Source organism: Bicyclus anynana, chromosome 3 (genome assembly GCF_947172395.1).
Source record: "Bicyclus anynana chromosome 3, ilBicAnyn1.1, whole genome shotgun sequence".
Classification (NCBI taxonomy): Eukaryota; Metazoa; Arthropoda; class Insecta; order Lepidoptera; family Nymphalidae; genus Bicyclus; species Bicyclus anynana.
In genome coordinates, this window is record NC_069085.1 from 9,810,852 (window position 1) to 9,838,144 (window position 27,293).

Genomic DNA, 27,293 nt, shown 5'->3' on the forward strand with positions numbered 1-27,293 from the left:
AATAGGTACCTCTTTGGATGCCAGCCATATAACAATAGGTATACATATAAGTACACTTATCTAACCCTATTAAGTTGTATAAACTACTCGTAAAATCAGATGAATTTATCATGTCTACCGCTGTATCAGCCATATCTATAGGGCCCCTTACGTGTGAAATAAAAAAAGAATAAAATGTAACCTCGCTTTAAAGAGTTTCATTTCAGAAAATACAAAGTCACAAAAGGAATCTTTTTTCACAGTGTCAAAATTTCACTAAATTTGAAAATTAGAAATTCAGGCATTTTCTTTGTTTATTTCAATGTTCCTAAAAAAAAAAAAAACCAACAGCATCGTGTGTTGTGTGTTACAACAAACATTTTGGTACCAAATTTACTTGGTGGTGAAAGAGTTAGGGTAAATCAAAAGATTTGCCGCTCGTCTACTGGGCCCCCCAACTAATTTTGATACAGGACCTCTGCAAGGCACGTTACGCCCCTGCTTGTCGCTATACTATATGACTGTTATTCGTTTGTAGTAATTGTAAAAGTATTTTGCAGGCCTTTTAGCAATTAATTAATTAATAATACAAAGTAAATTCTCCTGAGTGTTGTAACTCATGTTTTAATTTGGATATTCTTGTTCAACTTTGTTCTCTTCTTGATTAAGTAACTTTGTTTTAATGTTGGGAAAGTCTTATTTGTAGAAGACGATTTGTATTTTAGTAAGTATCTACCCTATTTATTTTAACTCCTTAAAATAATTAAGAGTGGTTCTTTGTATATCATTCTAAAAGTATGGAATTTTTGGTTTCAAAACGTTGAATATCTGTCAACCGTTGCGTAGCTCGAGAAAAAGAAAATTAATTGTTATGAGCTTAGCCAAGAATAATATAAGGTCTATTATGACCAATTTAGACTTTGATAGACTCACCTACCAAATACCAAATTAATTTGCCCCAAGATATTCCATGGATGTAGGTGTTAATACTTAGAAAACATTTTTATAAATAGTAGCAAGCCATTTCAAATAACATAATTTACGCAGTAAAACGGAACAAACATCCACAATTATTAAAACGTGAATACAACACGTAAAAATACGTGAAACATTTTTTTTATAGGAGAATCACACAAAATACACTAAACATACAATGAACATCAAAGAATGTTTAAAGTAACATTGCAATGGTTTCCCGAATGGTGTTATAAAGGTCACATTTAACTTGTATTTTCTGAAATTAGGTAGTCGTTTCTTTGAAAATACCTTGTACTGTACTCGCTTGTACTAATTTTCATAAACTGCTATCTGTTATGTGCTGTTTTACGCTTAAGTCATTAGTATAGATTTAGGTAAAGGTAAAAATATCATCAATTGTAAATTATAATACTGTATGATTTTTTAAAAAGAGCAACTGTTGAGTTTCTTGCCGGTTTCTTCTCAGCAGAACCTGCCTTCCGAACCGGTGGTAGAATCTTTACAAACAGGCAACTGACGTGTCAAAAGTGCTTGTAAACTGAACATAATTGAAATAAACGATTTTTGATTTTGATTTTAAAGTCACAATAACAGCTATTTCTTAAAGTTATGTTTGATGACTTGTAAAGACACGATGTATTTAGTACATACAAATAAATCAGTAAAATAAAAGTAATATTAATATAATACTTTTTTAATTAGTTTTTTGAAGTTCCTGAAAAGTTTGACTTTTTGACTTATGTACTTTAGTCTGACTGGTCGTAAACTAATGCTCTGGCCTATCATTATGTACCGCGATAAGGAAATGCGTTAACAACGGTACTGCTATCTGCTCACATGGATTTCGTTTTAAGCTCTTTGTAGTCTCCTTGTAAGTTTCAACATATCTCTTGATAAGTCATCTGTTAAATTAGAATTCTCTCTCAAATAATTCTATTCCATTCAAATCATGAACTTGATTAAAACGACAATCGATTCTACCATTGTATTGGAATTTATTTGCGGACTTAAAAGCTGTATTGTAATTAAAAAGCCTGTGACTTTGCACGCACGGAAAACTATGCACAAAGTTAAAATGGGAAATTTGCCTCTCCCACAAAACGTGGAAATCAAAATAACTTAATACGCATCATTTCTTATTAGATTTTCCGCAGCTGTTAATAAAATTTTCATGTTGATCCAAGAACAAAGACTTTCACACAAAGTTCCTCACTTAAAGGTAATTTTTTCAAAAGCTCTTGCGAGGTGGATAATTATATTATAATATAAACCTACTCGTTTGCATTTTAGACTCAGTATTCTTAGAATTGATGTATCAGCTTTTGCCTGCCTTACTCCATGGACTTTTCTTCATCATCATCATTATCAACCTTTATTCGGCTCACTGCTGAGCTCGAGTCTCCTCGCAGAATGAGAGGGGTTAGGCCAATAGTCCACCACGCTGGCCCAATGCGGATTAGCAGACTTCACACACGCAGAGAATTGGGAAAATTCTCTGGTATGCAGGTTTCCTCACAATGTTTTCCTTCACCGTTTGAGACACGTGATATTTAATTTCTTAAAATGCACACAACTGTAAAATTAGAGGTGCATGCCCCGGACCGGATTCCAACCCACGCCTTCCGGAATCGGAGACAGAGGTCCTATTCACTGGGCTATCACGGCGGACTTTTCTTCACATTTGATTGATTAATAGATATTGATAGGGGATCAGTACGTTGGTTTGTCGGAAATTAAAACGTGGTTTAATTAGACAAACCACATAGTTTCCAATCGAGTAACGATCTAACGCGATTCTGATTTTCGCTGTTAAACAGTAGAAGCTATTTAGACTTAGAATTTAGATCTATTATTCCGAAAACTGGTAGCGGTGTGCTACGTAATATCCTTTGTTCTTTGTTTGATGTGATAATTACTGATGTTTACTTGCGCTCATAAACGGAAATTGAAGATGCGCTGTGTAGCGTGTATGTTTATGGCCTACATGTAGCTTACACTATTACTAGAATTTTTTTGCTACTTTATGTTGATTTTTTGATGACCGATTTTTGCAGTGCAGATTTTTGCAGTGAGTTGAGTGTGAGTGGGTTCGATTCCCACACCAACCTATAAAATATTTGTTTGATGATTTTATATTTTTTTGGCTTTGCCGGCGTTTTTAATGTATATTTATTACCAGCGGACGCCTGCGACTTCGTCCGTGTGGAATTCAGTTTTTCTCAAATCTCGCGGGAACCATGGATTTTTCCGGTATGAAAAGTAGCCTATGTGTTAATCCAGAGTAAAATATATTTCCATTCCAAATTTCAGCCAAATTACTTTAGTAGTAGTTACACACTTTCACACTTACACACACTCAAACTTACGCCTTTATAATATTAGTGTGAAGTGTGCTTCTCTGAGCTGCGAGATAAACGGACAAACGGACTAGTCGAATTTATAAAGTTTCCTTGTTTTTACTACGAATCCCCAAAATACGGCCTTTTATGCCGCAAAAAATGGCATACTCACAAGGGAATCATCTCAAGATAATCTCAATTCCGATACTCTCAAGAGAATCAAAATTTGTAGGGTACTTTTCGTTGACTTAAAGCTACGCAAGACACTATTAGGTCGTATTACTACGTAATACGACCTAATAGTGTCTTAATTATACTACAAATATACAGGGAAAAATCTAAACGATTTGTAATTAAATCATAAAAAATAGATGTACCATTCACAGAGGTTAAAAAAATAGGTACTGATTTGTACAGAACCATCAGAGTACGACTCTGAATTGCACTTTTCCGGTATTTTCCTAAATAACCGCGTTCACGACTAAACGGATACGTACGGGTTCAATTTTAACTCTTGACTTGAAGCGTAATATATTATGTCTTTTAAGATAAACCTTACTCTTAACACGATTTATATCTAAAAGAAAAGGGTCTAGCGACTTAATTAATGTGGGAGGTTCGAGTTTTATTCGTACCCAACCTTAACACGTCTGATCAGGAAGACTTTGTTGTTGAAGCAATTACGATTTAGATAGATGTATATTCCAAATATCGAAGGACTGAGTTCTATAGGGGGTGGGGGAGCTTTTGAATTGGCTTAGAAACCAGGCTTAGGAAATGAAACCTCATTCTATTTATCTAGTCTATTGCAGGCTATTAGTCCATGTACCTTCCATCAACAAATAACGGACTTAGTCAATCTTACGAGATTTCGAAAATATTTAAAAATCTATAGAGTAGTTCGCACTTGTAAATATAATAATTATGTTTGTACTGTCGACCCCTCTGCCACAGTTATTGCCAACTGTTGGCAGATGGTTTACATGTGACCGTCAGTTCTGATAACAATTATCACAGTGCAGGCTGTATCACATGAAGGGGTGGGTAGATTTTATGGACGTACGAATATTGCTGATATTTGTAAGCCATATATGTCTACAAAAAACGTATTTTGAGTTCCAGAGTGAAATCTATCTTCTTCTCAAATTTAAGTAAAATTTATGCAGTATTTTCGGAGTGAAGGAGTAACAAACTTGCACATTTACAAAGTTTCGTGAGTATATATTTAATTCGTATCTAACAGGTAATATTTATTTTGTATACTTGAAATTTTCTTAGATGTCAATTTTAAACAACAATAATGGCTGACTATGAACCAAAGACAATCAGTAGGGTTGAGAAGTTAACCGCGGGCATCGTAACGATATCAAGTAGGTATCGTTATATCTGAAATAACTAAACTAAAATATCCGTTACTATACGTCATCTTAAAAAACGAATACGTTCCATATTCGTTTCGTTTTCCAACTTTTCAGTTGTGTGCATTTTAGGAAATTAAATATAATTTTAAGAATATATACTCCAAGGAGAAGAAGTGAATCATGAAATACATGAAAATGTTGGATATAGTAATAATAATAATAATAATAATATAGCCTTTATTTCCAAGTACATAAATTACAAAAATTTTACAGTTTACATTTTTAAAAATTACAAAAGATACAAAAGTTACAAAAGTTAAAAAACATTAACATTTCATTTCATTTTGTTGGATATAGTAGCGACATTATTTCCGCATACGAATATTTTTGAAATAAAGTCAGTGGCAATTTATAATGGAAATTTTTAATTTTTAAATTGTTGAAGAAAACAATTGAGAAAAACAAAAAAGCGACAAAAATATTTTTCTATTGAATTAAAGATTATTAATTCTTTCTTTTTTTACCTTGGTTATACACCACTAGTCCAAATGACTATGTAGAACATAATTGGAATTAATGTACACTTACTGTCTGTCTCTAATTATAATTCGTAACATTTTTCTAGCTCTAGAACCTACTAAATTTATTACCGCATAATGTCATATATTCAAAAATCTTTGTACTAAAGTTTCGGCCCCTTGTACATCACTATCTCTCAAACTTCTTTATATAATATCCTAATAACTCTGACTATCACGATTTACGTATACCAGAAAAATAAAAATCTCACCATGTTGCGAAACAAAAGTAATAATTTTTTTTCCATTAGTATTTCAAATCTTTTATTTATTTTTCTGATCCAGCAATCATAATATTCAAGTCGTATTTGTGTATTGTTTTCTTTATTCTTAATTTAAAAAATTTGCAAGTGATTGAAGAATCGGTTTATCGGTTTTTAATAATTTTTGATCGTGCTATATAATTACAAACATTCGGGAGCACTCGCGCCGCGATCGGTTAAGCTCGGTTTAGGATGAGTTAACTGCGAGCAAAAAGTGCCACATTGTCGCTTCCATGCTCACAGTGAGGTCGTGTCAATGTTTGTTCCATATCATCATTACTTATTTGTTTCGTTTGCAATTGTTAGTCTTGTTATTTATTTGTTGTTTGGTTGTTATATTATTGCTGATTGCTGAGTAGTGTATGACTAACAATAATATAACTAACCGAAAATTCCGACTTTCAGATGGGTGGATTTTAGGTTGAATTTCATATGGATTGATTTATTTATTAGGTATATTAAAAATATAAAAAAAAAATATTATGAAAAAATACAACCGACTTCAAAATGTTAACGTACCCACGAAACTAAAAAGGGAAAGATAACATTATTATATTTTCTACTTATTGATCATTTTGAAGTCGCTGCCAAGCCCGTCTGATGTTGACTTAAGTCGTTACTGAAAAAAACACATGACAGACAAAAATAATGTCTGAGAAACAAAAATCTTTACGATAGGGTACACCTTGAATTAATAGATTGAATACACTGGCTTGGCAGAAAATATAATGATATTATTTTTCCCTTTTTTAATTTCGTGGGTACGTTAATATTTTGAAGTCGGTTGTATATATTTTTTTAAATCATTATTTGTTTTTTCTCAATTAGGTCCTTCAACTATTTTAAAATCAAAAATCTCCATTTAAAATTGCCACTGACTTTATGAAAAAATATTCGTATGCGGAAATAATGTCGCTGCTATGTCCAACGTTTTCATGTATGTAGATTTACTTCTTCTCCATGGAGTATAATATATTCTTTGGTGCTGTGTTAATAAAGATACACATTTATTTTATTTATAAGCCACAAAGGACACAAATATTAAAATTAAAAAATATGTACATAATTATCGACAAGTTATAATTTCATGTATCTTTCCCGTCTCTTCAATTCATAGACAATCTAGCATTACGAAATGTCAAATTCGCAACATTTTCGTTAATCTGTAGAAATAAAACTTGTTGTGATTTCGTTTTTAGTGAAATAAATGTGATATAATAGTTAATTACAAGCAGTTTTTATGTAATTCGCGGTGTGCGCGTTAAATGAAGTGATGTGTATATAAATGATTTAGTTTAAACGGACGGTTTGTGAGAAATATGTGAATGTCGTGACGACGGATCTTTGTTTACCTTTTTTGCCATGTAAGGAAAAAAATGGTATATCTAACTTATCAAAACTCCGCTAAATACGTCGCTCAAACGAAGCTGATCATCTATAAAAATTTTAATAAAAAAATTCAACCGACTTCCAAGTCAAAAAATAACGAACTAAAAAGCAAAAAATAACATCTTACCTATGTGCTACCTTCTGATCAGTTTGAAGGCGGTGCCAAGCCAGTGATGTTTTAATTAAACACCATTTAACTACAAAATTTCTGTGGTTCTTTCAGAAACAGCTTTAATTAAAACACAACACTGGCTTGGCACCGCCTTCAAACTGATCAGAAGGTAGCACATAGGTAAGATGTTATTTTTTGCTTTTTAGTTCGTTATTTTTTGACTTGGAAGTCGGTTGAATTTTTTTATTAAAATTTTTATTTTTTTATTTTTAGTGTTAGCATACCTACTGCGTGTGCACAGTCACAACCTATCTAAGTGGAAAGTTCTTATCAATACAAAATTATCAAGTCCAAACCCAAGGTAGCTACTGTGAGCCGTCGAGGAGTTCTCTTCACTGTGTTTCGTCTTCATCACCAGACCCTTAATACAGTCACAATCCATCTAGGTGGAAAGTTCTCATCAATACAAATTTATCAAGTCCAAACAAAAGGTAGCTACTGTGAACCGTCGAGGAGTTCTCTTCACTGTCCCTCGTCTTCATCATCAGACCCTTAATACAGTCACAATCCATCTAGGTGGAAAGTTCTCATCAACACAAATTTATCAAGTCCAAACACAAGGTAGCTACTGTGAACCGTCGAGGAGTTCTCTTCACTGTCCATCGTCTTCATCACCAGACCCTTAATACAGTCACAATCCATCTAGGTGGAAAGTTCTCATCAATACAAATTTATCAAGTCCAAACACGAGGTAGCTACTGTGAACCGTCGAGGAGTTCTCTTCACTGTCCCTCGTCTTCATCACCAGACCCTTAATACAGTCACAACCCATACAGGTGGAAAGTACTCATCAATACAAATTAATCAAGCCCAAACAAAAGATGACTGCTGTAAATCGTTGACGAGTTCCATCGTCTGTGTTTCGGCTCCATCATCAGACCAACACCAAACCTTCATAAAGTTGTAGTGGTTTAAAATACCTTATGGAAACACTAACAAACGCACTAGCCGTCTCTACAACTTTCGAAAGTTCCCCTCAATTTCTCCAGGATGCCACCATCAGATCCTGACATGAAAAAAATGGGACCACCCTGGAAGTAAACCCTTAAAAACAAAAAAAGAATTTTTAAAATCGGTCCATAATTGACGGAATTATCGCTGGACATACATAAAAAAAAAAAAAAAAAAACATACATACAGCCGAACGTAGAACCTCCTCCTTTTTGGAAGTCGGTTAAAAATCCAATGCTTCCACACGTTTTCAATCTGCGTGAAAATAACTTACGTACAAGCTCCACTTGTTCCACATACATTAGTATCAAGAGCTTAGCAAACAGTTCATAGCGTCTGTACTGTTAACAATGCAAATCCATTAACACAATGTGCACTACACTGTGGAGCGGACAGCAAGTGTACAACTGAAGGAGCAAAGGCGCAGAGCTATGACTTATACAGGGTACTCGGGAGTATTTCCCATAACTCTAGGGTTATATTCTTTAAGGAAAATTTATTTAATATGTTCAAGGAACGTGTGTTCTAAAATGAATATTTTCGGAGTAAATAATATATCTTTTGTAAATAGATCTTAAAATGTGTCCCTTGTATCCTTATAATATTGACCTAGCGAATGTTATTCATTGATAAATATCACGAAGTAGCTAGTGATGTGCGGAATGCCAGTTGCAACTATTTCGTCGATATCGACTAAGTCAGATACAGGTTGCTTCCATACCACTATCAGAAAGTGCAAGGCCTTATATTAGGCCTGTCCAGAAGTCATCAAGAAAATCACTGCACCACAGAGGTCTGTCGCTCTCGTAAAAATGTAGTCTAGTACTGTCATCATCATCTTCTTCATCATCAACTTGTCATTAAATAAAAAAAACATTTCTTTTCATTTAACCTAAATTCGTTAAATGGATAGTCGGAATTATTTGAATTACTCTATATGACACAACTGCATAACTTTTTTTTTTACTAAAAAAAAAAGTTATGCAGTTCGGCTCCTATAAGTGGATTCGTCAACACTTTTAAGTTATGGGAAATACTCCCGAGCACCCTGTATAATATGTCACCGTAGTAGATACCGTTAGATTATAATCTATCTCGCGAGATTGTGAACTGTCGAGACATCGTGAACCGCAACATACTGCTTACAATTTAACATGTTATTTTTTATATTATTATTCGGTAGATTGTAAGAAAGATCGTACAAATAAAAAAATAACCTAACCTAACCTAACCATTGGTTTCTGAGTCACTAAAGTTCCGGTTCTTTGGAGTATCGACTGTTTTCAATCTCGCGAGATGTATTATAATCTAACGGTATCTACAATTTTACGGTGTTATATATGATCTTCACATAATGAGTATAGCCGATCTACCAGATCAAACTACGCTGAAATTAGTTGTTTCTATGAATAATAGATTCGTAGATCAGTATATGAACATAAATTTAAACAGTTTATGAGTGTTGAGCTTTGAATGTTGTACATAAATCACAGTTTAGTAAAACAAAGTCCTTCCTTGCGTCTGTTTGTCTGTTTAAAGGAGAAACCCAGTCTCCATACAAACTCTGGCCCAAAATTTTAAAATTACTTATTGAATGGATTATTATGTGGTTTTCACCAGTAGATAGTGATTGATGATGAAGGTTTGGGTGTAGTTTAGTTTGGGTAGTTGTGGTTAAGGTTTTGTGTTAAAATACGACAATAACAGTTGAAAGTGTCGGAAAAAGTGAAACGACCAGAAGTTTTCTTCGAAAACGCTGCCAACGCATTCTGCTTTTTGTTATTTTTATGAAGATGTTATTTTTATTATAAACGAAATGAAATTAATATAAGCCGTTTTATTGTAAAAATAAAAGTTAGTGAAATAGGGAATGAAATGGGGGATGATTTCTCATTATTGTCTGTAAATTTTATATAAATTTTCAACAAAGTCTGAACAAGAACTGACAGAACAAGCTGTACCTAATAATTGTCGTTATAATTAAAATTAAATGAGGATCTAATTGTAAGGTACGAGTTGAAGTGGATTACACACATGTACGCCCTCAAAGGTCCTTCAAGCGTCGAGTTGCCACATTAAGACAAAATTAAGAGCTCTATTGCGTCGAGAAACTCCCCAATGACATCCAAGATTTCCCTTGATAAATTCAAAGTTGTTATAAAATGGAAGCTCACGGCACTCGTGCTATGGAATTGATGGCCCGAATTTCGTTCGGCCTCTGTAAGTCTATTCTATAAAGATATTTTGGAAACTTGACGTCAGACATAAAACAGTGTCGTGTCATGTCAGACTGGGTGATTTACAGCCGTCTTCAGTTAAATTCTATAGCCTGTCGGTTATATCCTTATATAAGCTACGTTATTGTACGGAGTTTCTAATTTAATTATAAATATTAAAAGGTAGTTAACACGAATTTAAAACCAACACGATCATATTAACAAAGGAGCCTTATAGAACCTTAAAATAGACCTTAACCATCCTTGATACTTGATGATATAGACTGCATTTGCTTTTCATAAAAGCTCACAAAACTTGTTCCCAATGCGAATGACAGTGATCATCGAGTATATGTACCGTAGGTACAATGTATGTTGGCTTATTCATTTTAATCATGTACTGATTTTTCCCAAGATTTCGAGACAAGTAGTTTATTTGTTAATCCAGGGTAAAATCTACCTCTACCTTTATTCTTAACAATAAAGCGTTTTGCGTCCAGCAAGCATCCACCGGCTGAGACGAACAATGACAATGATGGTACACATTATATTGTACATAGTGTAACTAACACGGCTTGCTTTTATATATGCCGGCAAGTGAGTTATTTGATTGGTTAGCAAAATCTACGTTAATTATTGAGATAATAGTGAGTGAGTTATCGTCCGGTCCGGTTAGTACCTATTGCATTGTTAGTTACTTGGCTGAGAGCCAACACAAGCGGAGAAGGGGAGCGTTTACATGTTGTAACCCCTCAACCCTACTGGAATCGGTTGCAAGTCCGAGATCCGCTGGTGGCTGACTCCTTGCCATACGCTAGTTAATCTTTACATCTGATAGTAATAGCGCTGTACTTGATCAATATTGTAGTTAGAGGGTAGAACTGTAGTTGTAAGTGAAACGATCGATTCGGTGATGATTGATAGTGTTACTTTGTGTATCTGACATCCTTGACACGTCAATCTTAGAACGTGCTCTTTTATACGGCTTCTCCGTTATCAGAACTGAAATTTAGCCTATTTCCCGTTATATATATAGATATTTACACAAATTTTACACATAAATCGTTAAAGATTGTATGAAAACGTTGTGTCTAAGTGGAGCAAAAGCAACGAGTTAGATGTAAAATTCACCACGTCCGCTGTAGCCCTGAACTTAATGAACCATTTTCTTGACTTTGCAAACTTATAGTAATTAGTTTAAAAGGCTTCATTCATCTTAACAATAGAAACACTGTTTTATAATTAACTTCTCGCTTTTGTACCATATCCTGTTTATATATTAATTAATACTTCGTCATTAGTTAGATGCTTTAATGAAGATATTGGTATTAGTATAGGTACACTAATATAATGCTAGCCGCTCTCCATCCGACCACGTGCCTGCAGCGCTAACGGCTTGATGATGACAGCCGATGAAACTGTAGACTAATATCGCTATCTTTGACGTAGGTATGGTATACGAAATTGAGATTCTATGTTAAAATGTCATCCGGTGCTTACTGGTGGATATGACCAATGTTTAAAAAGTCGGTTGTATTTTTTTTCGTTATTATAGAATGCCCCCCGGAATTGACCTTCATATTCAAAAATTTCAGAGTTTCAAAGTTAGCTTTTTACTTGAAGATGAAATCTTCAAGTAAAAAGCTAACTTTAACTTTTAACTTCTATATTTTTTTGAAAATCTTACATACAGTAGTTTCGAAGAATAAGGGCATGATTAATTGTCGTCTATTTGTATAGACGATATACCATTTCGAAATCCTCTTGATTAATTTGATACCCAAAATGCAAAATTCGAAAAAAATATTTTTTTTTCACCTCGAATCATAATAAACATTTTTCCATATTTTAAAATATATAAAACATGCAAAAATGTTTACAGGAGGGGGTGAAATAGGGGTGGAAAGTTTACATCGATTTTCATGAGGTCACGCGGAGGAAGTCACGGGCGTTTGCTAACTTATTACATTTATAATACGAGTTATAGTATAGTAGGGGAGTCCGAAATGTACTAAAGCGTCATGGGGGACCGATTAGATTTGATTGATTAGTTGTTAGGAAGAATAAATAGTGATTGGTTATTAGATAGAATTATGCTTTCGTACGTGACTGCCCAATGGATATGACCTCTGGCTTCGATTTGAAGGGCGTAGGTTCGAATCCGGTCCAGTGTCCATTTTAAGAAATCAAATAACACGTGTCACAAACGGTGGAGGAAAAACATCGTAAGGAAACCTACATACCTGAGAATTTTCTTTATTTTCTACTTGTGTCTAATCCGCATTAGGCCAGCGTGGTGCCTCCTGAGAGGAGACTCGTGCTCAACTGTGAGCCTACTACGGGTTGATAATGATGATTAAAATGATGATACTTCCGAAAATAGGTAAGCTGACGATGACATTCACATAAACATCAAAAATCTATACTAATAATATAAGGCTGAAGAGTTTGTTTGTTTGTTTGATTGAACGCGCTAATCTCAGGAACTACTGGTCCGATTTGAAAAATTCTTTCAGTGTTAGATAGCCCCTTTATCGAGAAAGGCTATATATTATTCCTACGGGAACGGTAACCACGCGAATGAAACCGCGCGGCGTCAGCTAGTCTATACTAATATTATAAAGAGGTAAAGTTTGTAAGTTTGTAAGTTTGTCACATTTTTTAAATGGGGTAATCTTCGGAACTACTGGTCCGATTTTAAAAATTCTTTCACCAGTAGAATGCTACATTATCGGGGAGTGCTATAGGCTATATTTTATATTAGTATCATATATATTAGCCGAGTTATCACAGTTTTTGTCATACAGGTCGGACTGAAAATCCTCTTAAACAGACTTATTCGCATGCGCTGCCTTAACTATTGTGTAAAATTGAAATTAATGTATAGAGACTTTATGTATCTTTAAAAGTTCTACAAAAAAGTTCCCGACACCATATATATATCTTCTATATATTAGCAGATATAGTACCTTTTGTGTTTTAAAAATTATTAATTTTATATACTTAGGTTTACGTCATTATTTATACAACTAAAATTTAATCCTTATTAAAATAAATTATTTAATAATCACAAGGATATTATGGAGATAAGATTTGCCCTTTACAGTATGTTAATTACTTAAATAGTTTCGGAGATAATACAAAATTTCTAAAAGACGCAGAAATTCTGCTATATGACGCCCGGCGCTTTCATTTACGTAGTTCCCGTTCCCGTGTGAATATGGGGATCAAACATAGCCTATGACACTCGCAAATAACGTAGCTTTCTATTGGTAAAACAATTTTCCAAATCGGTCCAGTGGATCCAGAGATTACCTCCTACAACCACACGTACTTTACCTCTTTATATTATTAGCATAGAAGTCTCTATTTCACTTGGTCATATCACCACTCTCGAAGGACTGGACCGATTTTGCTAAGGGTAGGAGTAAGATAGAGAAGTTATAGGGTAGGGTAGGGTACGGATAGGGAAGCCTAGGGGTAGTGTAGGGGTAGGGTAGGGCCGGGGTAGGGTAGTGGTAGGGGTAGGGTAGTGGTAGGGTAGGGGTACGGGTAAGATAGGGAAGTGGTAGGGTAGGGGTAGGATAGGCGTGAGATAGGGGTACGGGTGGGATAGGAGTAGGAAAGGGATAGGGTACGGGGAGGGTAGGGGTAGGATGGGGGTAGGGTGTAGGTAAGGTAGGGGTAGGTTAGGGGTAGGTTTGGGATAGGGTGGGGGTAGGGGTAGGGTAGGGTAGGGGTAGGGTAGATGTAAGGGTTGGGTAGGGTAGGGTTGGGGTAGTGGTAGGGTAGGGGTAGGGTAGGGTAGGGGTAGGGTAGGGGTAGTAGTAAAGTTGACATCGAAATTTACGCGGACGAAGTCGCGGGCGTCCGCTAGTCTTATATAAAGTGGTGTCTTGCACAAACAAACATATTAGTTTATGTGATCCCATATCGTTCGCACCGCGTTGATATATGACCCGAGCTCCATCCAATACCTATAGAGCGTGATAATTTCCCGCAAACATACGTGATGTTAAAAGCTTTTCAAAAGCATGGTCTTATCTCAGTTTTTTACAAAAAAGCAGCATACCACATATTCTAGCTAATATTACAAATGCGAAAGTGAGTCTGTTAAATTTCTATTAAAATTCATCAGCGAATAATATTAAAAACATAGGCGTTTTATAATTCTCACAATAACGGGAACTACGCGGGTAATGCCACACGGCGTCCCATACAATATATTTTATGCCACGACAAACATTTTTCTTCTTATAATTTTACTCTGTACCTGTATAGAGTAATAATTGCGAAAATTATCTATGTATCTAAGTGCGAAAATATGTTAACTGCCCATAGACTAGTTGTTAATAACCAATTAGATTAGAACACAGATTAAAGAATAAGTAGGCAGATAGACCGCACGGAATACGGCAGTGATGCAGCCATCCCAAATACAAATACCAAAACTGATACATTCTCAAGTTAGTACAACAGTAGGATACAAAGCGTCGCGTCAGTAATTTTCAATATTATTCAAGAAAAATGGCGCCTTATGTTTTAAATATGTAAGTCAAAGTCAAAATTCAAAGTAAAAATTCATTTATTTAAAATAGGCTTAGTTTACAAGCTCTTTCGAAACGTCAGGTAATAATATTAAACTTAAGATAATGGTGATAATAATCATTCGAAAACTTAAAATTAAAGTTATGAGGGTTCCAAACGCTCCGAGAAGAGTCTGTATTTTAAAAACTGTTTACAAAACCTAAAAAAAATAAAATGGAGTATTTTTAAAGATTGATTATTATTTGTTTAACATGATATTAATTTACGTAATTGTTGTTGGTGATATATAAATTATGAAAAAAGTTTGTAGATATGTCATATATGGTAGATATCAACATTATGCGGAAGTCAAGGAGAACGCAATCGTGACGTTTGTTTTTTATGGATTTCACCGGCTTCACTGCGCGACTTGCGAGGACTCATTCTGTATCATTCTCTATTCTGTGGCTTAGAACTAGAGAATTATTGTCGTCGAAAATGACAGATGGGTCATAAGTGCTAGTTTTACAATATTAGAACCAGTATAAAGACGCCTCGTCAGACGACTTGAAAGTAAATTAACCAATATATAATTCTGTTTCATCCGCCCGAGCATTCTCATGGTATTTAAAAGTTCAGTCCTTAATGACTAAGTAGGTACTCGTTACAATGCCGTTGCTGTTAAATTGGATGGATACAGATGTCGGCTCGTTTCTATCCTAATTTACTGTGAAATTGCTTTTCCTTAAAATAAATATAGAGGAAATTGCCTGAGAGCGATACTGTTGGTTTATTTTACAAATAAATACAAAACTAATCTTCATTATTTTATAAATATATATTTGAGAGAATGTATTGGATACAAGCAGGCGTTACTTTGCAGAAGTTCATCATGCATAGATAAAAATTTATTTATTTTGCTATCATCCGCGAAAAGCCGACGAACCCATGCGACAACGTCACCTAGGTCAAAAGTTCCTTCGTCAAAAGTTTAAAGAAATAGGTATACTAACAGTAGCCTGTCAAGCCTGTCAATATATATATAACAGTATAATCTATGTAAGACAAAATATTAATTTGTACAGACGAAAAGGAGATTTAAACCCACGTCTCAGTAGACACGGGCGTAAGTTAGTTATTTCTGCATATCGTCTCCAAAGAGTAAAAAAATCTTTAGTAGGTTTGAGTGTCCTCTTCTATAATAAGATCTCCAAGACTGTGATGGACCTGCCAATGCATAGCTTTAAGCAATGTGTTAAAAAACATAGTCGAGGTTACTACAACATTGATGAGTTCCTTAAAGATAAAAGCGCTTGGAGACCATTCGATCAGCTTCCACCTTCACACAAAAAGTAAAACTATTAAGAAATTGTAATGTTATCATCAATTGTTAATACTGTATGATTTTTTAAAAAGAGCGACTGTTGAGTTTCTTGTCGGTTTCTTCTCAGCAAAACCTGCCTTCCGAACCGGTGGTAGAATCTTTAAAAATAGTCAACTGACGTGTCAAAAGTGCTTTTATTAGGTCCGACAAAATACTTGTATTTTGTCATATTGTAAAATACGTGCAATTACACGTTGAAGAGTCAACATCTCCTGAGGATGCTCCGGTTTCGGGGTGAAACGTAGGTAGAGAGTATTTTGTCGGAACTGGGTGACATTGTTGCATGTGTTCGTCGGCTTTTCGCTGGTGATAATAAAATAAATATTTTTTTATCTATTCAGAGAAGGTATTGTTTAAAGTATTATGCAAGCGCTATCTTCGTTCATTCCAAAAGAGAATCACTACGTTTTCGACTTTTCGTTTAGCTCCTCACTTTGTGTGACACTATGCTAAAAGACGGACGTTGGTATTATCTACCTTGCTAGAATAATAATAATTTTGGATACTTTTTTCTTTTTTATTCTTTACAAGTTAGCCTTGATGATGTAGTCTTAGATGGAAGCGGGCTAACTTGTTAGGAGGAGGATGAAAATCCACACCCCTTTCGGCTTCTACACGGCATCATACCGGAACGCTAAATCGCTTGGCGGAACGTCTTTGCCGGTAGGATGGTAACTCGCCACGGCCGAAGCCTCCCACCAGCCAGACCTGGACCAATCAAGAAAATCTCAATCTGCCCAGCCGGGGATCAAACCCAGGACCTCCGTTTTGTAAATCCACCGCGCATACCACTGCGCCACGGAGGCCGTCAAATACTTTTATGATTAGCTATCCATCTTATTAAAAGCCACAGCCGAAGCCTCCCACCAGCCAGACCTGGACCAATTAAGGAAACCTCAATCGACCCAACCGGGAATCGAACCCAGGACCTCCGTCTTGTAAATCCACAGAACACCACTGCGCCACGGAGATCGTCGAAATTTAGCAGCAGTTGAATTCAAATCAGCCTTTGTCTCCGATCGAAAGACTAACCTATTTTACATGAACCAGATGTTCGCAATAACATGTCATAAAACGCTTTTTAAGGTGACGGTGCATGCTTTCATGTACTAACAGTAAGACGAGTAGATAAGTTAAACTTTGAGACATTACTGTCCCTACTTAGTCATTTGCCTCATTGTTCCCATAAAGGAATTGCTCTCAATGCTTATTCCTATCTAAAGTTATGACCCGTGATATAATGAAGAGTATGTATGGTGAAGAGCCGTGATAGCCCAGTGGATATGACCTCTGCCTCAGATTCCGGAGGGTGTGGGTTCGAATTTCAGTTGTGTGCATCGAAACGAATCGAAACTTTTCAGTTGTGTGCATCAATTTAAAAAAATAAATATCTTGTGTCTCAAAAGGTGAAGGAAAACATCGTGAGGAAACCTGCATACCAGAGAATTTTCTTAATTCTCTGCGTGTGTGAAGTCTGCCAATCCGCATTGGGCCAGCGTGGTGGACTATTGGCCTAACCCCTCTCATTCTGAGAGGAGACTCGAGCTCAGCAGTGAGCCGAATATGGGTTGATAATGATGAAAGTTATGACTATATAAAGTATGCATTGACGTATGAAAGTTTTTTTAATTAGGTTTGCACAGAATGTAAAAATTAAAAAAAAATATATATTATTATTAATTGTATAGATTAGGTTTTAGATTAATTGTTTTTTATCTAACTATTGATTACTAAGTTAGGCTCCAAAGTTAGACAACATATTATACAGACTTACGGCCAGTTCCTTCATCGCAAGTAACAGTCAAAGTAACGTCATAAATCAAAAGTCACGGTCTTATTCACTGAAAAATAAAGTCTTCTTTACTACTTACTACTTTTACTGTTACTTTAGCTTTACATGAAGAAACTGTTAGTAAATTACATGATTGGTCAAATAATGATTTCGGTAAGTTTTATTTATCATCAGTAGGTATCATCTAGACTGCAATTTAAAGTCGTAATAAGTAGTAATTCTAGATTATTATGAACATAAAGTATTACACTAAAAAACATCCAAAACCATTGTTCCGATAGTAATCATAGAATATAAATAACAACATTATATTATATAATTATATAACCTATGACTCGGGTTATTTAAAATAACAATTGGAAATAAATAACGATGTTTTGTGATATAAGAACTAATTGCTAACGCGGGGATTGACTCGACTTTTTTCTTAACTAAGTACCTATTAGTTAGGGTCGACAATCGGTATGCATGTATTCAGTATTTAATCCTACTAATATTAAAAACGCGAAAGTTTGTATGGATGTTTGTCTTTAACGCCGCAACTAACGAACCGATTTGGCTGAAATTTAGTATAGTTATAGGCATAGGATTTGTGAAAAACTAATTTTCACTCGGACGAAGTCGCGGGCGTCCGCTAGTATTTAATAATTTCGACTCTAGTGCAATACAATTTTACGACCAAGTACACGTGGGTACCTAAGTATGTAAGGGTTTAAGAATTTTTGCGCAATATATTTTTAACTAAGTTGCACTGTTTATGTGTCTGCACACACTGTAATGTATGGAAAACCGTAGAAAATTATAAAACACTATTTTAAAGAACTGCATAGTTTTTCTGTACTTTATATAGTTTGAAGTGCCCCACGCCATTAATTCTATTCACGTCATATTTGTATGGATAAATCGAATACGCCTGGAATGTCATCTTCATCATTATCAGCCCATATTCGTCTCACTGCTGAGCTTGAGTCTCCTCTCAGAAAGAAAGAGGTTAGGCCAAATAGTCCACAACGCTGGCCAGATGCGAATTGGCAGACTTCACACACGCTGGGAATTAAGAAAATTCTCAGGTATGCAGATTGCAGGTCTCCTCAAGACATTTTTCCTTCACCGTTTGAGACACGTGATATTTAATTTCTTAAAATGCACATAACTGAAAAGTTGGAGGTGCATGCCCAGGACCGGATTCGAATCTACCCCCTGGAATGTAATAGGCAGCAAAATTTGTGCCTATCTATTCTGAATGAAATAAAAGAATAAAGCAGAATGAATGATGGATTTTTAAATAGGCTTTGTCATTTTTTAAAAAAAAGTTTGATTTATGAACAAGACCTTGTTTGAATTTTGTTCAGTTTTATTCGTAGGATTCCGTGATCTAACAATTAAATGTCAAAGAAACCGGCGGAAGGGTCGGCACGGAATCACAATAAATCTTCGAGATTTCAGAACAATACTTGAATAACTCTAAGTAATGAAAGTGTCTTAAGGGATCAAAGGGTATACGGTCACTGACACAAGTTGTGAGTAGTTTATGACAAAAGGCTTTCTAAGATATTTATGGGGGATCTAATATAATTTAATCTAAGTTGATCGGTTATTTTGTACTAACAAAGATATCATAAAAATTGTAGATATACGGGAATTGAATTTGGAACATCGGAGGGAAAAGTATATTGCATGATATACCTAAGTAAGGTCTAAAAGTTTTCGACCTAACCAATAAAATGAAGAGTAAATCTCAAAGCAGTCTTTTATTTCAATACATCTATCCCCACGGAATATTGCTCTGAAAATGAGCCATTTCAGACTCATTCTTAAAAGTCGGATTTCAATATAAAGAATAATGATAGTCACTAAAGGAAAACAAGGTTTTATCACCAGTAACAATTGAAGCCAGAATTTCTCTGTGCAGGTACCTATACATATGTTTTCTGTGATCCAGGCTTCACGATAATTTTAGGGCTTCTTTACTTTACTACGGACTTTAATTCTTGGAAAGCTGTCCTAAGAATTGAATATAAATTATTGTTTCCATTTTTTACAATAAAATACAAAGGGGAAGTAGGTATGTCCATGTACACAGCATCAAAATGATTAATTTCCAACAGTGTTTCTTCTTTGGTCAAAAGTGTATTCACAGTTCGATGCGCATCAACGAGAAAACTAAACACATGTTTAAAATATATAAATAAAGCTAAACATTTAAATACCTCATTACTTACTTAAACTACATGCTTTGTGCAATTTCATCATCCACTCATATTTTTTGCAATAAAACATCTTGAATCTTAAGTCCATTAACCGTAAAAAAAAACTCAATAGGTAGGTAGTTACATGGGTAATTACGAACAAATTCTATTCTGTAGCGTTTGAGGAAATAACTAATTCAAAAAATATTCTAATACCTACATAAATTAACTTAGATTTATCGTAGGTGTGATAACAAAAATTTTCATAAAACCATATGTCGAGTTAAACAACGAGTACCTACTATAGCATTAGCCCATAACGACTACCTACCTTACTTTTAACCTTAGCGAGTCATTTGCATTCACGGCAGGGATTTAACGATACCTTAAATCGTAAACAAAAGATCGAACAGGTAGATCACACTATTGGGATTGATTGTAATCAATAGTGTTTCTATTTTATAAACGTGTTAAATTGGATTTGCAACTGTAACATCTATGAAACTAGGAAGTAAAATACTCGTACCTTGATCAAAATATTGCTATCAGCAGCGCTTAAAATTTCGTCCGGCGGCTGTTTATATTGAATCTGTTAATCTGTTGAGCCAGTATCAGTGAGGGGTGAGCTGTGAGCACAAATGGTCTCGAACAATGTAAGCGGCTATACGGGAGATTACGCGGCGAAAATGGGTCAAAGAACTAACGTTTGTCAACTCATGCGACTCGGATTTGGGCACGAGCGCGGCGCACGGCACGCGGTTATCAACTAACAACCAAGCACAATAAAAACGCCGGTTGCTATAACCGACCAATGCTTTTCTCGTGCATCGTAAACATCAACACGTATTGTTGAATCTAGATGGGATCGATATATTTCCAGCGCATTAATGTGTAGCATGCAGAATTGATTTATGTGTTGTTTCGTAATGAGTATGCACGTATACTAGTTGGTTACATAGGTACAAGGTACATATAGGTATACTATTTACAGCTTCGTTGGTTCAGTGATTTATCTATGTAACATAGGACAATGACTGGATTCAAGGCCTGGGTTGGGCTACGAAATATTGTAGATTTCTTTCTTCCAAGACATTCTCTATTCATAGTTGAGAGGTTTGTGGTTTAATACTCCAGTGCCTCAGAAATTAGTCATCAGTTTCGGAGCTTTTTTTAACTCTTATGATGTGCATAAGAGTTATCACATTATCAACCTTAGCGTACCAACACTTATTGGATAGCGGAAGTGACGGGTCTAAGGCTCTAAGCTCTATATCCCCTCTCCAATGAGGAAGAAAGCCTGAGCCTGACTATGTCATAGACAGTTATAAAAGGTTGATAATGATGATGATAAGGAGATATAGGTAACGTCAATTTGAGACGTGATAGCCTAGTAGATATTACCTCAGCCTTCCACCTCCACCTTTTCAGGAATGTGCATTTTAAGAAATTAAATATCACCTGAAACCTTACCATACATACCTGAGAATTTTCTTAATAGTCTATGTGTGTGAAGTCTGCCAATCCGCATAAGGCCAACATGGTGGACTAAGGTCTAACCCCTCATTCTGAAAGGAGACTCGTGCTCAGCAGTGAGCCGAATATGTGTTGTTAATAGTGTGTGCCTACAGATGCATTTCAACATGATGAAATCTGCAATACCAAAAAAAAACACACAAAACCACGTAGTTTCAAACAATTATTACATGTATTTTTCATTGTCTCGCTCGTATGTGTTAATCACTACTCGAGTAGTGTTTACACTAAGTAAACACAAAGTTGTGCATGTGTGCGTTTAGTGGAGTAGTTAAATTCGGATCACTTTTTGCGGTAATCTTTGGTTATCGCCATAGTATTTTTTATTGAGATTTATAGTAATAATGTTGATACTTCAATGCCCAGAAATTATAGCATTTGAGAACCTTTGCTTGTGTAACTTAGCCTTAATTAAGATGGCTTCAAATCTAATTTATATTCTAATAGGAATAAAAATATTTGAGGATTTCATATTCAAATCCGTGGAGATCAGTTACCTGCGGGCTGTCTATGATTTCATTATTCAATACTTAACAGCTATAATTTTGAAAATTAATCTTCTACTTTTACATGGTATTTATTGATCTTGATAGTCTAGGTACTAAATACTACTACTAGTACTATTACACATTTTGTTAATACTATTTATTTGAAATCTATAAAAAAAAGTTGCTTAGTCAAATATTTCATTTTATATTAAAAACATACTCGTACCTTATACGGTTAGTACATAATTACACACCCAAATGATATTTTGAAGTAGGTATCTATTATATACTTGGTTCAAATATGTGTATGTTAAGTTTTTTTTCTATACCAAATTAATTATTTTCACCTCCTCCGTGACGCAGTGGTAGTCCCGAGTTCGATCCCCGGCTGGACCGATTGAGGTTTTATTAATTGGTCCACGTCGGGCTGGTTATCACCCTACCGGCAAAGACGTACCGGTTCCGGTACGATGTCGGGTAGAAAACGAAAGGGGTGTGTATTTTCATCCTTTTCCTAATAAGTTAGCCCGCTTTCATCTTAGATTACTAACCATCAGGTGAGATTGTAGTTAAGGACTAACTTAACTTAAAATATTAAAAAAAAATGTACTTAGTTAAAAACAAATACGAATGAAAGGTGCTACTAGAAGATAATAAACAATCTACTCAGAATATAATACAATGTAAGGTTGTTTATGCCCCTCACATAAGCAGGTGGTTTACAGGAACTTCGGTAATATTTTTGAAGGCCTTGTAATCAAATTGTGTTGAAAAACTCAGGAGTAATTTACTGTACGAGGAAAACTGGGTTTCCTTGGAGGGAACGCACGCACGCTCCAACTGAAACACTTTCAGTTCTGCATACTTTATATTCCACAAAGTGACAGGGAAGGAATCGTGTTATCCGTATCGCTACACTCCCCTTACAAAATATTTATATTTGTTGGATATACTCGGATGTGGGAATTTAGATTACATCGGAGATATGCCTATCGCTCACCCAGGCTTTCTACTCTTCTCGCTCACATATTGCTGACACTTACCAGTTTGTAAATGTAATTTTATTTGAAATGTGGCTCTAAGTCACACCACGTCGAACTTTTTACTGAATATAGTGTATTATCTATGCTGATCGCGTAGCGTCGAGAATATTTTTTTAACCGATCTTAAAAAAAGGAGGAGGTCAATTCGGCGCGTATATTTTTTTTCTTTAAATGTTTGTGAAAATTATTTTTTTGCTTGAAAGAGTATACTTCCAGATTGGTCCCATTTAATTTTTATGAAAAATAATTTTTATGAGTAACGTGGCGCTTTCGTTACTTATGCTAGGACACACTAAAAACAGAAAAATTAATCTTTTTAACACAAAAATCAAGTAGGTATACAATATCTTTCATCATCATTTAAGGTAAAACGTACCTGCCTGAGTTCCTATTTCCTGTTCAATTTTGACTAACGGCCCCAAAATACGTACGGTTTTTGCGTGAAACGCTGCGTATCTATACTAATATTATAAAGCTGAAGAGATTGTTTGATTGAACGCGCTAATATCAGGAACTACTGGTCGGATTTGAAAAGTTCTTTCAGTGTTAGATAGCCCATTTACCGAGGAAAGCTATAGGCTATATATTATCCTATTATATTCCTACAGGAACGGGAACCACGCGGGTGAAACCGCGCGGCGTTAGCTATTTGATAAATATTTTTTGCTTCCGTCATGCACATCGCGACCAACACACGATCAGTTTTATCGGATGTCCGTTTGCGTTGCAAGCCCGTTAGCTTTGGATGGTGAGTGGCTAACATAATAGTTTATGCTATAGAACTTATAGCAATTATGGTGGCGTTATACTCGAAGGTGGAAGCAGAAACGGGAGCTACGAAGTCATTTTAGATCTTTCCAGTGCTTGGGTAAAAACTTTTTATCAACGTTACTGATTCAGTTTTCTCAAATCAGACATATTAACTATTAGTACATATGTTTTCTGTGCTACAAGCTTAAACCATTGGTCTAAGGCTAAAAGTATGCCCTAAGCTTTATAAAATATTGTTATACATAAAGGGTAAAATCGTAACAAAATATTTAGGTGAGGATGAAAGCGGAAAATAGACTAGGCATATCAAAACCCTTGTTAATTTTTTTTATCCAATGCATCATCAATCATCCAGATCGTATATTCAACAGAGGCATATAACCGCTCAACAAACAGATCTCCCAATGTTTGTTGTGCAAATAACGTTTTTGGGTAGATCAATCATTATTATAGGTTGCTAATTTGGCAAAAATACCCTTCCCTTGTGTCACTCATGATACGAAGTCGCATCGTGGAAATCTACCACGCGCTTATGTGCATATTATGTGTATTTGTTTGTATATGGAGATTTTTTGCAAGAAAGATAAGCTCAATCTATACTTATATTATAAAGCTGAAGAGTTTGTTTGTTTGAACGCGCTTATCTCAGGAACTACTGGTCCGATTTGAAAAATACTTTCAGTGGTAGATAGCCCATTTATCAAGGAAGGCTATAGGCTATATTTTATCTCCGTATTCTTACGGGAACGGGAACCACGCGGGTGAAACCGCGTGGCGTCAGCTAGTATTACAATATACGTCTTAGGAATCAAGCTCAGGACGGTATGATACACAAGTCGCAACATATAGACAACGACTGCCTCGTTGTTAATAATAAAAGAAGTATAAATTCTTTAGAGAGAACTTTAAGAGAGAATCAGAGACTTTTCTCTTATTTGTTAGAGAGAAAAGTTTGTAAAACTATGCCGAGAAAAATACATACCTAGGTACCTAGGCTTTGTACTCGGATGTTTGAGGGTATTGATTTATTAGTAATTATTTGCAAAATACCAACATAGTGTCATTGCGTATTTATAAATAAGAAAAGAAAAATATAATGTCATAATTTATTGATAGGTTGAACGCGAAGCATCTAAACTCAAAGCCAAAGCAACAATTTGTAATATTGCCAGTGAATGACTTTAGGCGCTCCGCTTATTCATCGGATCTGGCTGACAATGTCTAATCTCCGAACAACAAATATTGTGCTAAAGAATAAACTTTAAACTCTTTTGTGCTATCGATAATAACCTTTTGAAATTTCATAGTAAAAATAGTCTAGTTAAACGAAAGGTACAGCTGTTGAAAGTTGCAAGTTAGGATGGAAAGGAAAAATAGATCGCACGGACTAGTATTAGGGCGGTTCAAATATGATGGAAACAAACGCTGTTAATTGCGCGCATGTATATTTTGAAGGTCGTAGCTTGAGTATGTGATAGCTGGGTCTCTATAGAGAAGTGTGGCATAGTTTTCGTCGAAAGCGCACGTTTCACGTGCATGTTACCACTATGACTGAACGTCAAGGCCGACCACCGTTTCTCAACGTATTGTCATTCGTTTTTTAATATAGGAAGCCGTAAACAGAATACAGCGTTAGCGAAATCAGTTCGGTATTGAGTGCCTGAATAAACCGATGCGAACCAGTATCACACCAAAGAATATTCGCTGCTTAGAACAACTCATGTTACATGCGGCATGCTGTACTTACGTCGATTTCCTGAGCACCCAATGTTCTTTCAACGCCGCAAAACCGCGTCTCACGCTCATGCCCAAGGAATTCTTCGATACCGGCAGCAAAAAGTTTCCAGAAAGGTGGGCAAAATGCGAAACCAGTGATTTTCCGATAACGTCTCCCAATGAGTACCAGGGTATTGGTGTATTATAAACACAGACTTTTCAACTTGGGCTCTACCAGCTCAGTATCAGCACACAGGCTGTTAAGTCAAAGAGACTTTATTAGACTGACAAAGTTTTAGCACATACAAAATCCCAAAGGTCTATCACAGGCACATCTGCAAAGTATAGGACACAAAAATAGTAAATGTATAAATGCAACACAACCGCGAGTGATTTCAATAAAGGACGTAATGACGATATTTACTTTGACGAGGATTGTTAAATACCAGATGCCAATTATTGTTCTCGTAGTTGCCGTATAACAATATTGGGCTTTTATCGACTGCGATAAAATTGGCTGGTAAATAAATATAGGTATATTGAAAGAACATAATATGAGTATCGATGAATCTATTATTTACCTACATTTATTTTTTTTACAAATTTGAAAAATACAATTGCCTGGTAAATAAATATATATTGAAAGAACATAATATGAGTACCTATCGATGAATGTCTATTATTTACCTACATTTATTTTTTTACAAATATGAACACTCTAATTGTATTGTAAGTAATACTAGCGGATGCCCGCGTGAAATTCTGTTCTTCATAAATCCAGCGGGACCCCTGTATTTTTGGGATAAAAGTAGTCTATCTGTTATAAGCTCCTCTATTTTTCAGTGAAAGTACCATTAAAATAGGTTCAACCGTTCCAGAGACAAGCAGAAAGATCGACAGACAGACGATAATTTATAAAGGTTGTTTGTGGTAAATAACTATAAACACTTGATAAATCATACTTATTTGAAATCTCAGACGGATACTTTAATTTTATTTATGTGTATTAATTAATATTGACACAAATGATTCACCAAAATACCTATTGTTGTTATTAAAGAGAATAGTCGGTGAAAACTTTCATTACACGTGACGAATTTTTTTAGTAGGTATAATGCTATTCTTAAGACATAGCCAATCTATTGCTGAATCTAGTTTCATAATTATTTAGTTTTTAAAAGACTTAGGAAATATGAAAGATACGAATATGTATTATGTAACATCTTTAGTAACGGATTTTAAGTAAATTATTAACTTTCATATTTTAACTTTCTTTCGTGTAATATTTTTTGCACTAGGTATTGTGACTGGCTGACTGCTGACGCTGATTTTAAAATCACGAAGTGGATTTTCTTAGTGATAAAAGAGTCATTTCACATTACATTAACCTGTAAAATATTCACAGTGGTCCGTACGATCGACTCGAATTAGATAATTCTCAGATGTAACGAATTTCTCGAAAGTATTGCCGTGAAAAGTGCGATTTATCGATGCCTTGAGTGCATTTCCTTCATGAATAAACCATTTTCAAGTAAAACATTTTCGCGTCGCAATCTAAGCCAAATTCTAGAGATTTTTCCATTTGAAGCGTTCACGTTGTCAGTTTGTATAATGTATTTTATGA

The 27,293-nt window shown here is 35.2% G+C and overlaps 1 protein-coding gene across 2 annotated transcripts in view; it reads right to left on the reverse strand.

The window, feature by feature from the left end:
- Positions 1-20,885, reverse strand: part of LOC112054771 (bcl-2-related ovarian killer protein homolog A-like) — a 71,240-nt gene extending 50,355 nt beyond the window's left edge. For both annotated transcript variants that reach the window (XM_052891405.1, XM_052891404.1), the window contains exon 1: positions 20,645-20,885. The gene's annotated coding sequence lies outside the window, so the exon portion shown is untranslated. The remainder of the gene's footprint in view (positions 1-20,644) is intronic.
- Positions 20,886-27,293: the final 6,408 nt, after the last annotated feature.